Genomic DNA, 10,587 nt, shown 5'->3' with positions numbered 1-10,587 from the left:
TTTTTTAACAATAATATTACTAGTTTTTTACAGTTTTGGGGAAACTACTTTGAAAATATAGTTTACCAAGCTACTAATTACTTCACAATGGAAGAAGTTAAGATACACAAAAAATACCCTTAAGAAAAACATAGTTTACTTAACTAAAGTTACTTTGAAAAAGTAGTTCACTACATCCAAACTACTCCGTGATAAAGTATATCTAAAGGTGAAATGTCAGACTACAAATTTTAAGAACAGATCACAGATCTGCAGTCAATGTTAACAGAATGTGTAATTTAGCCTATTTAACACAAAAACTGATTCAAGTGAGAATTAGGCAGGTCTGATGCTGAAAAAGAAAGGAAATTCCTACTTCACCCTTTAAATTACATTTTTGCAACAAACAAAAAAATTGTGTAGTTAACTACTGAAAACACTACCAAGATTTAAATGTAGTTCAACTACCACCAAGCTACTGCAAAATGTAGTTACATTACTAGTTGAATTACATGTAGTTAACTACTCCCCAACACTGCTTTTTTATCAGACTACTCTAATGGCACTGATTGTCGCCTAACAAAGTGCCTGAAATGTGGTATGTGACACAGTAATAAACCTAGTCCAGTGATATATATATATATATATATATTGTATGGCCTTTATGTATTATTGGGTTGTAGAACATGATGTAGGAGATCCTTCTGAAAAATACCCGTGACAGATGCCGAGGGAAGCCTGATCAGTGACATGATGCGTGGAGACAGACGGACAGACAGACGGACAGACAGACGAGCCCATGGGCTGCGGGCTGCAGCAGAACCGTGTCAACATCCTGGACATGGTTCCATGGAAGACGTCTCCCCTGCATAAACAGTGAACTTGAGTGACTCAACGTGCCTGGATTAAAGATGGCCTTGTATGAGAAGGGTGGATGCTTCCTCAATGTGTCTGCTTATGTTAATGTTTAAGCAGTTGTGTAAGTGTGTACGGCCGGGGGTGGGGAGGGGCGGTGGGGAGGATCTAAGGCTTTGCAGCTGACATAGGTGTGATGCACAGACACTCTGCTGGGGTCACAAGTCCATGAAGAAGCTTTCTCTGGGGCCAGTTCCTGCAGGGCCGGCCCTAGTCTTTTCGGGTCCCTAAGCAAGATTTGGTTGCTCCCCACCCCCCCGGGTGCAAAACATTAGTGGCCCCCCTCTTGATGGCGGCGATAAGAAAAATATGTTTTAAAATTAATTTCCTACAATTCTGCCATGTGGCTGAGAATTGTTTTAGCCATTTAATAACTCATTTCATGCAATTCTACTCATTTTGCCATGGGGTGGAGCTAATGTTTTGCCATTTTAAAGCTAATTTCCTGAAATTGTACCCATTTTGCCATGACTTATGCCATGTTAATAGGATATCTGAGTAAGAGTGACTAACAAAATAAATGGGGGCTCCTTAAATTTAGATAGCTGGCTAGATTAATTGACCAATCTAAAACATGTTAGCTGGGCCAATTGAGTGACTGCTGATGAGGAAAACTGCTGATGCACAACCACATTTTGAAATTCCACCTGGTATATTCTAACTCTCAACAGTAAATTGAGACCCCGACAGAGTCACTTCTGTTAACCCTAGCGATCGGGGGCCTTAAGCGACCGCTTATGTCGCTTATGCCTAGGTCCGGCCCTGACTTCCTACCTTCAAACCCACCTTGCATGTTGACTGAGGTCACTGCACCCTGAGGGCCATGTTTGCATTTGGGGCCAAAGAGATGGGCCACGCCTAAAACTCTCAAAGGGACACAGTTTGTCTTCCTATGGTAACATGAATCCATTTGGGAAATGCAGCAAGTTAGAAAAGCCCTGGGAGTTTTCAAATAGAAATCTTAGTAATGACTTTAACATTTTAAGCAATTCTCCAATGACGCTTGATCAGTTGGCCTTAATGGGCCAAGTAAAAGGTAGTCAATGCGGTAGTTAGCTACAGTACAACAGTAGAAGCAAAACTGATCAGCAGGGTTTCCCCGAATTTCAGCGTGAGGAATTTTCTCAGCAGAAAACTGAACCTGAATCAATTAAACTGATCTGATAAAAAGATCAACGAACCAATACAAACCACATGAGGACAGTACAATTAAACCAAGGTCCAGGACAGAAGACAGAACTCTCTGTCTATCAGGGTCTAGAAATGTGCCAGGATCTCTGCTTGTATCAGAGGAAGCTGGTGGGAGGAGATATAATGTAATGGCTGGAATGAAATTAATGGAACGGAGTCAAACATATGCAGCCACCAGACCCGGATCAGCTTCCTTTTATTACAAGTGCTGCCAAAGAGAAAAAGTTCCCAGTCCTTTAACTCCCCCAGATGTCTTGATCATCTTGTACTATAACACCAGTATGGAATGGAGTAAACTGTCTTCATGGGAACACAGGCCTATGGGGCAATATGATAGTGATATTTGGAAAGGTTAGAAGTTTGGGGTTTATTCGAAATGTGAATGTCGCTGACATGTCACCCTATTCTTCATGAAAGTGAATCATGACTATTCTACACAAAAGCCTACCTTTTCTATCTGAATGTCCCGTACCGAGGCACCCTCCTGAATTTGACACTGGACCCCAAATAAGCCAGTAATCACTATTATTAGTTTCTAGTATGAGATTTGAATGTATTCATGGCATGTTTGGTTCCCAGCGTTGACTAAGTGCAGCCCTAGGTGCTGTTCGTGCTTTTCCAGAGCTCACCCATCCCAGGCCTCGTCCTAAATTAATTATGGCCACAGCTTGTATGGGGCCATATCATTAGCAGTAATTGCACACAGCATTCTACTGCCATGTGCCTCCCTTTTCATCACAGACAGTATCAGTGATCCACGAAAGCATCATATTACCCCACACCAGTGGAGGCTGGTGACTTGCAAAATTGAGGAGGATGGGAGACCCACAGTATAGGCGTGGAACGCATGGAGACGACAAAGCATGTTTAAAAAATTGTGAAAGACTAATTATTTTAACCTAAAGCATTTAATAGAGACATTTATAGTACACTATTAAGGGGAATGAGATGGCTACTTACACAGTGCTGGGAAGAGATCACAGCAGTGATTGAATGAGGGTATGAGGCATGAGTTGAGGTTTTCAGAGGCTTGATTTCAGTGCAGGACAGGGGTTGAGGTGTTCATAGGCTTCAGTGCAGGACAGGCTCATCATGGATAGATGGTGTTGGAGAAGAGCTCAACTCTTCCACTGCGAGCAGGACAGGATTTGACTGGGAAGACAAAAAACAATAACACACTACACAGTTAGACAAAATAGCTAAGAATGACTTAGTCCAAGTAAGGAGTAAAATCACTGATGTGTAATAATGTGATTGTCTTTGTGTATGTGATTGACTCTACATAGAAAATTGACAGGTCTACTCACAGTGCTTGGAGAGGAAACATTCACTGTGCCAGTGGATGAGAGGGCACATGAGACGTGGCTTCAGTTCATGTCAGGAGAGAGTTGACAATGGTAGTGGTCATCACCTCTTAATCAGGGAGCAGGAGGGGACTTATCTATAAATACAAATACCATATACATTCCATTACAGCAGCACCACCATAGGTTTGGTCAAAAAGTTTCTCCATGAAGTTAAACTCAGACATCTCAGAATTCACAAAGCCAAACAGACTGCGCATCTCGCCCACTTGACACATCAAAATAGCCCAAGAAATGTTCCTGGATAAAGTCCTGATCATCCACATACCTGACAACTGCGAGCAGACTGGTGGCATCATAGGTCCCAGAGTGGTGGGGCAATATTTTCCCCCTGGGGTCCAGAGTTTTTCCTTATCTGGTAACCTAACCAGGAAAACTCCGGACCCTATAGGGTATGACAGTGATTAATCAGTTGTAAAAAGGTTTTATACAGGCTATCATGAGACCCGTTTTTTTTAATCAGGTCACATGTTTTTTTGTTTACTCCTGGAAAAAAACTCCTGGCCATGGGGAGGATGAAAAACCTGTCAAACTGCAGCAAATGAATTATATTTAGACTACACAAACAGGGGGGTTTCCTCTACCTAGACACAGAGACAACAACTGATGGACAATAGAACTCACAGGGCTGAGCTTGCTTTATGCATGTTTGTAACATGTCATCACTATTACAGTGTATTGGGAAAGTATTCAGACCCATTGACTTTTTCCACATTTTGTTACATTACAGCCTTATTCTAAAATTGATCAAATGAAATCCTCATCAATCTACACACAATACCACATAATGACAAAGCGAAAAAAGGTTTGCAGAAATGTTTGCAAATGTATTAAAAATAAAAAAACTGAAATATCTTATTTACATAAGTATTCAGCCCCTATGCTATGAGACTCGAAATTCAGCTCAGGTGAATCCTGTTTCCATTGATTATTCTTGAGATGTTTCTACAACTGGATTGGAGTCCACCTGTGGTAAATTCAATTGACTGGACATGATTTGGAAAGGCACACACCTGTCTATATGAAGTTCCCACAGTTGACAGTGCACGTCAGAGCAAAAACCAAGACATGAGGTCAAAATAATTGACCTTAGAGCTCCAAGACAGGGTTGTGTCGAGGCACAGATCTGGGGATGGGTACCAAAAATAGTCTCCAGCATTGAAGATCCCCAAGAACACAGTGGCCTCCATCATTCTTAAATGGAAGAAGTTTGGAACCACAAAGACTCTTCCTAGAGCTGGCCGCCTGGTCAAACTGAGCAATAGGGGGAGAAGGGCCTTGGTCAGGGATGTGACCAAGAACCCGATGGTCACTCTGACAGCTCCAGAGTTCCTCTGTGGAGATGGGAGAACCTTCCAGAAGGACAACCATCTCTGCAACACTCCACCAATCAGGCCTTTATGGTAGAGTGGCCAGACGGAAGCCACTCCTCAGTAAAAGGCACATGACAGCCCGCTTGGAGTTTGCCAAAAGGCACCTAAAGGACTCAGACCGTGAAACAAGATTCTCTGGTGTGATGAAACCAAGACTGAACTCCAAGCCTGAAACATGGCACCATCCCTATGGTGAAGCATGGTGGTGGCACCGTCATGCTGTGGGGATGTTTTTCAGTGGCAGGGACTGGGAGACCAGTCAGGATCGAGGGAAAGATGAACGGAGTAAAGTACAGCGAGATCCTTAATGAAAACCTGCTCCAGAGTGCTCAGGATCTTAGACTGGGGTGAAGGTTTACCTTCCAACAGGACAACGACCCTAAGCACACAGCCAAGACAACGCAGGAGTGGCTTGTCCTTGAGCGGCCCAGCCAGAGCCCAGACTTGAAAACCGATTTAACATCTCGAGAGACCTGAACATACAATACCTGTCAAAAGTTTGGACACACCTACTCATTCAAGGGTTTTTCTTTATTTTTTTTACTATTTTACATTGTAGAATAATAGTGAAGACATCAAAACTATGAAATAACACAAATGGAATCATGTAGTAACCAACAAAGTGTTAAACACATCAAAATATATTTTATATTTCAGATTCTTCAAATAGCCACCCTTTGCCTTTATGACAGCTTTTCACACTCTTGGCATTCTCTCCACCAGCTTCACCTGGAATGCTTTTCAAACAGTCTTGAAGGAGTTCCCACATATGCTGAGCACTTGTTGGCTGCTTTTCCTTCACTCTGCGGTCCGACTCATCTCAAACCATCTCAATTGGGTTGAGGTCGGGGGATTGTGGAGGCCAGGTCATCTGATGCAGCACTCCATCACTCTCTTTCTTAGTAAAATAGCCCTTACACAGCCTGGAGGTGTGTTGGGTCATTGTCATGTTGAAAAACAAATGATAATCCCACTAAGCCCAAACCAGATGTGATGGCGTATCGCTGCAGAATGCTGTGGTAGCCATGCTGGTTAAGTGTGTCTTGAATTCTAAATAAATCACAGACAGTGTCACCAGCAAAGCACCCCCACACCATAACACCTCCTCCTCCGTGCTTTATGGTGGGAACTACACATGCGGAGATCATCCGTTCACCCACACTGCGTCTCACAAAGACACGTTGGTTGGAACCACAAATCTCCAATTTGGACTCGACCAAAGGACACATTTCCACCGGTCTAATGTACATTGCTCGTGTTTCTTGGCCCAAGCAGGTCTCTTCTTCTTATTGGTGTCCTTTAGTAGTGGTTTCTTTGCAGCAATTCGACCATAAAGGCCTGATTCACACAGTCCCCTATAACAGTTGATGGTGAGATGTGTCTGTGACTTGAACTATGTGAAGCATTTATTTGGGCTGCAATTTCTGAGGCTGGTAACTCTAATGAACTTATCCTCTGCAGCAGAGGTAACTCTGGGTCTTCCTTTCCTGTGGCGGTCCTCATGAGAGCCAGTTTCATCATAGCGCATGATGGATTTTGCGACTGCACTTGAAGAAACTTTCAAAGTTCTTGATATGTTCCGTATTGACTGACCTTCATGTCTTAAAGTAATGATGGACTGTAGTTTCTCTTTGCTTATTTGAGCTGTTCTTGCCATAATATGGACTTGGTCTTTTACCAAATAGGGCTATTTTCTGTATACCCACCCACCCCCCACCCCCACCCCCAACTTGTCACAACACAACTGATTGGAAAAAAATTAACTTTTAAGAAGGCACACCTGTTAATTGAATTGCATTCCAGGTGACTACCTCATGAAGCTGGTTGAGAAAATGCCAAGAGTGTGCAAAGGTTGGGTATTTGAAGAATCTCAAATATCAAAAATATTTTGATTTGTTTAACACTTTTTTGGTTACTACATGATTCCATATGTGTTATTTCATAGTTTTGATGTCTTTACAATTATTCTACAATGTAGTAAATAGTAAAAAATTAAGAAAAACCTTTGAATGAGTAGGTGTTTCCAAACTTTTGACTGGTACTTTATATAGAATACATACACTGAACATAGATATGAAACGCAACATGTAAAATGGTCCCAAGTTTCATGAGCTGAAATAATAGATCCCAGAAACGTTCCATATGCACAAAAAACATATTACTCAAAAAATGTGTGCACAAATTTGTTTACATCCCTGTTAGTGAGCATTTCTCCTTTGCCAAGATAATCCATCCACCTGGCAGGTGTGGCATATCAAGAAGCTGATTAAAACAGCATGACCATGGGCCTCCCGTGTTGCGCATCGGTCATCATCGGGTTAGGGGAGGGTTTGGCCGGGGTGGCTTTACTTGGCTCATCGTGGTCTAGCGACTCCTTGTGGCAGCCTGGGTGCCTGCAGGCTGACCTCAGTCATCAGTTGAATGGTGTTTCCTCCGACACATTGGTACGGCTGGCTTCTGGGTTAAGCAGGCAGGTGTTAAGAAGCGCAGTTTGGCGGGTCATGTTTGGACACATGACTCGACCTTCGGCCTCCCGAGCCCGTTGGGTAGTTGCAGCAATGAGACAAGATCGAAATTGGGGAGAAAAAGGGGGTAAAATACAAATAAATATTTTACAAAAACTACAATGAAATAATATAAAACAGAAACTAAACAAAAACACTGACCATTACACAGGTGCACCTTGTGCTGGGTACAATAAAAAGGCCACTCTAAAATGTGCAGTTTTGTCACGCCACAGACGTCTCAAGTTGAGGGAGCATGCAATTGACATACTGACTGCAGGAATGTCCACCACCTCTGTTGTTTTGGACAATTTGGCCGTACATCCAATCGGCCTCACATCCGCAGACCACGTGTAACCACACCAGCCCAGGAAATCCACATCCGGCTTCTACACCTGAGGAGTATTTCTGTCTGTAATAAAGGACTTTTGTCGGGAAAAACTCATTCTGATTGGCTGGGCCTGGCTGTCAAGTGGGTGGGCATATGCCCTCCCGGGCCCACCCATGGCTGCACCCCTGCCAAGTCATGTAAAATCCATAGATTAGGGCGTAATGAATTTATTTCAATTGACTGATTTCCTTATATGAACTGTAACCTTGTAAAATCTTTGAAATTGTTGCATGTTGCATTTATAATTTGGTTCAGTATATATGGTATGTGTGTGTGTGTGTGTGTGTGTGTGTGTGTGTATGTGTGCTTGCTTGCATACATGCCCCTATTGAGTGGTAGTACATGTGAGATACTTGGGATGTGAGCATGCATCAGTGTGGGCTCTATGCATGTGTGGTCGTGGAGAGCATATGTGAACAACCATTATTTAAATGTCAGGAAGTATGGGGATTAATAAGAGGCAGAGTGTGTTTGTTGTGTGAGCATGTGTGTTTTTATATAAACAGTGGAGCGGTTAACCTTGATGTTGCTCGTATCCCTGCTCCAGGGGACTGGTTGGGACATGCAGGACAAGAAGAAGCTGTAGATTTAAAAGACTAAAATGCAATTAGCCTGTTTCCCCTCTCCTTTCTACATGAGCAGATTGATGGCTGGGGCCTAGTCAGCAGAGATGCAGCCCACTGTGGTGTCCCACCAGGCAGGGCACCTGCAAAGAGACAGAGAGGGCAGGAGAGACCCTCTAGCTGAGATAGGTATTCAGTATCCTATCCGTCTCTACTGAAATATGGTTATGGGAACAGAGATGGTTCTGAACTTAATGCTGTGCTCGTTACAAAATAACCCCTGCACTAAGGTGAATTGAAGCTAGAATGTAGGCTGCTAGTGCGATTGTATCATTGAATGTAGGCTACACTGGATTTCACAATCTGTATAACATACCTTTCTCCTTCACCCATTGGTCATTACCATCATTCTGCAGGTCTCTTAATAGTCTCTTTGTTGGAGGTGTGTGTATGTGTGTTGTGTGCCCCTCTGAGCACAAACTAGAACCAAGAACACAACCATATTCACCGCAGGGTTTCGAAAACCCTTCCCCTTACTTCATCTGCGTAGAATGAGGTTCTGAGGGTGGAATGGATGCTAGGCAACAACTCCTGAGCAAAGTGCAGGATCTGAGCATGATGGTCAGCACTATGCCTGCAGGCAAAGACAGTACTTGTTGAGCCATGAAAACACGTAAAACCTCCCAAACAACTGCAATAACCATGGCACAATTGACTGTATATCTGTTGCAGAAAACATAGCTGACTGACATTTTTAACGGGGCGCGCCTCGAGCTATCTGCAGTATCCGGTCTTTATTCATCATATTTGGACAAGTTTAGGGCCAAAGGAAACAGCTTGGAATGAGAGCTATGAAATCTCTGGCAGCAGGGAGAAGAGCAGGGAGGGGGAGGGGGCACCTAACCCTGGATTGGCCGGTGTGCTGCTGTCCCCCTGGTTATGCAATAAGGACATAGATACAGTCCTATATCTGACGCAGCAGTCAGGGGGTCACATAAATCAACACTGACGTGACTTCAAATGAATGAGAGCCATCCAGGAGGCTGGAAAGAGTAGAGCAACAAAGCAGCACTTTAGTATCAACTCAGTATAATGCAAGCAATGGTTAAATTGGGGACGGCGAGGCGGATAGGTATGGATGACAGGACGGATAAATGAGAGTTTGATTTCAATTCGATTAGCGGTTCGTTTTCTACTTAAAATCATGAAAAATGTAACTGCTGGGAGCAAAATCACTGTGATAATGGCTATCATATGACCAATGGGGCGAGTGGAGGACGAGTAGTTGATTTACACTATGTAACAGATACTGTGCATGTCCGAATAGCCATACTTGCGTTCTAAATATACTTTACAAAAATATAAAACGCAACAAGTAAAAGTGTTGGTCCCATGTTTCATGAGCTGAAATAAAATATCCTAGAAATGTTTCATACGCACAAAAAGCTTATTTCTCTTAAATTCTGTGCACAAATTTGTTTACATCCCTGTTAGTGAGCATTTTTCCTTTGCCAAGATAGTCCATCCACCTGACAGGTGTGGCATATCAAGAAGCTGATTAAACAGCATGATCATGGGCCTCCCGTGTTGCGCAGCGGTCTAAGTCACTCCATCGCAGTGCCAGAGGCGTCACTACAGACCCGGGTTCGATCCCGGGCTGTATCACAACCGGCCGTGATTGGGAGTGCACCTTGTGCTTGGGACAATAAAAAGGCCACTCTAAAACAGTGTTGTCACAAAACACAATGCCACATATGTCTAAAGTTGAGGGAGCATGCAATTGGCATGATGAGAGCAGGAATGTCCAAGAACACAACCATATTCACCGCAGGGTTTAGAAAACGCTGCAAGCCTGCATTCCTTCACCTGCGTATAATGAGGTTCTGAGGGTGGAATGGATGCTAGGCAACAACTACTGAGCAAAGTGCAGCTCTGAGCATGATGGTCAGCACTATGCCAGATCTGTAGGCAGAGAATGTAACGTTAATTTCTCTACCATAAGCCGCCTCCAACTTAGCTTTAGAGAATTTGGCAGTACGTCCAACCAGCCACACAACCGCAGCCCATGTGTAACCATGCCAGCCGAGGACCTCCACATCCGGACAGCTAATGAAACTGTGGGTTTGCAAAACCAAAGAATTTCAAACCAAAGCGGTTTGCTAATGTCAACGTGTGAACAGAGTGCCCCATGGGGACGGTGGGGTTATAGTATGGGCAGGCATAAGCTACAGACAACGAACACAATCGCATTTTATCGATGGCAATTTGAATGCACAGAGATACTGTGACAATCCTGGAGGCCCATTG

The sequence above is a fragment of the Coregonus lavaretus genome, assembly GCF_964263955.1.
Source record: "Coregonus lavaretus genome assembly, chromosome: 36".
In the NCBI taxonomy this organism is placed as follows: domain Eukaryota; kingdom Metazoa; phylum Chordata; class Actinopteri; order Salmoniformes; family Salmonidae; genus Coregonus; species Coregonus lavaretus.
This window is presented reverse-complemented; position numbering follows the sequence as displayed.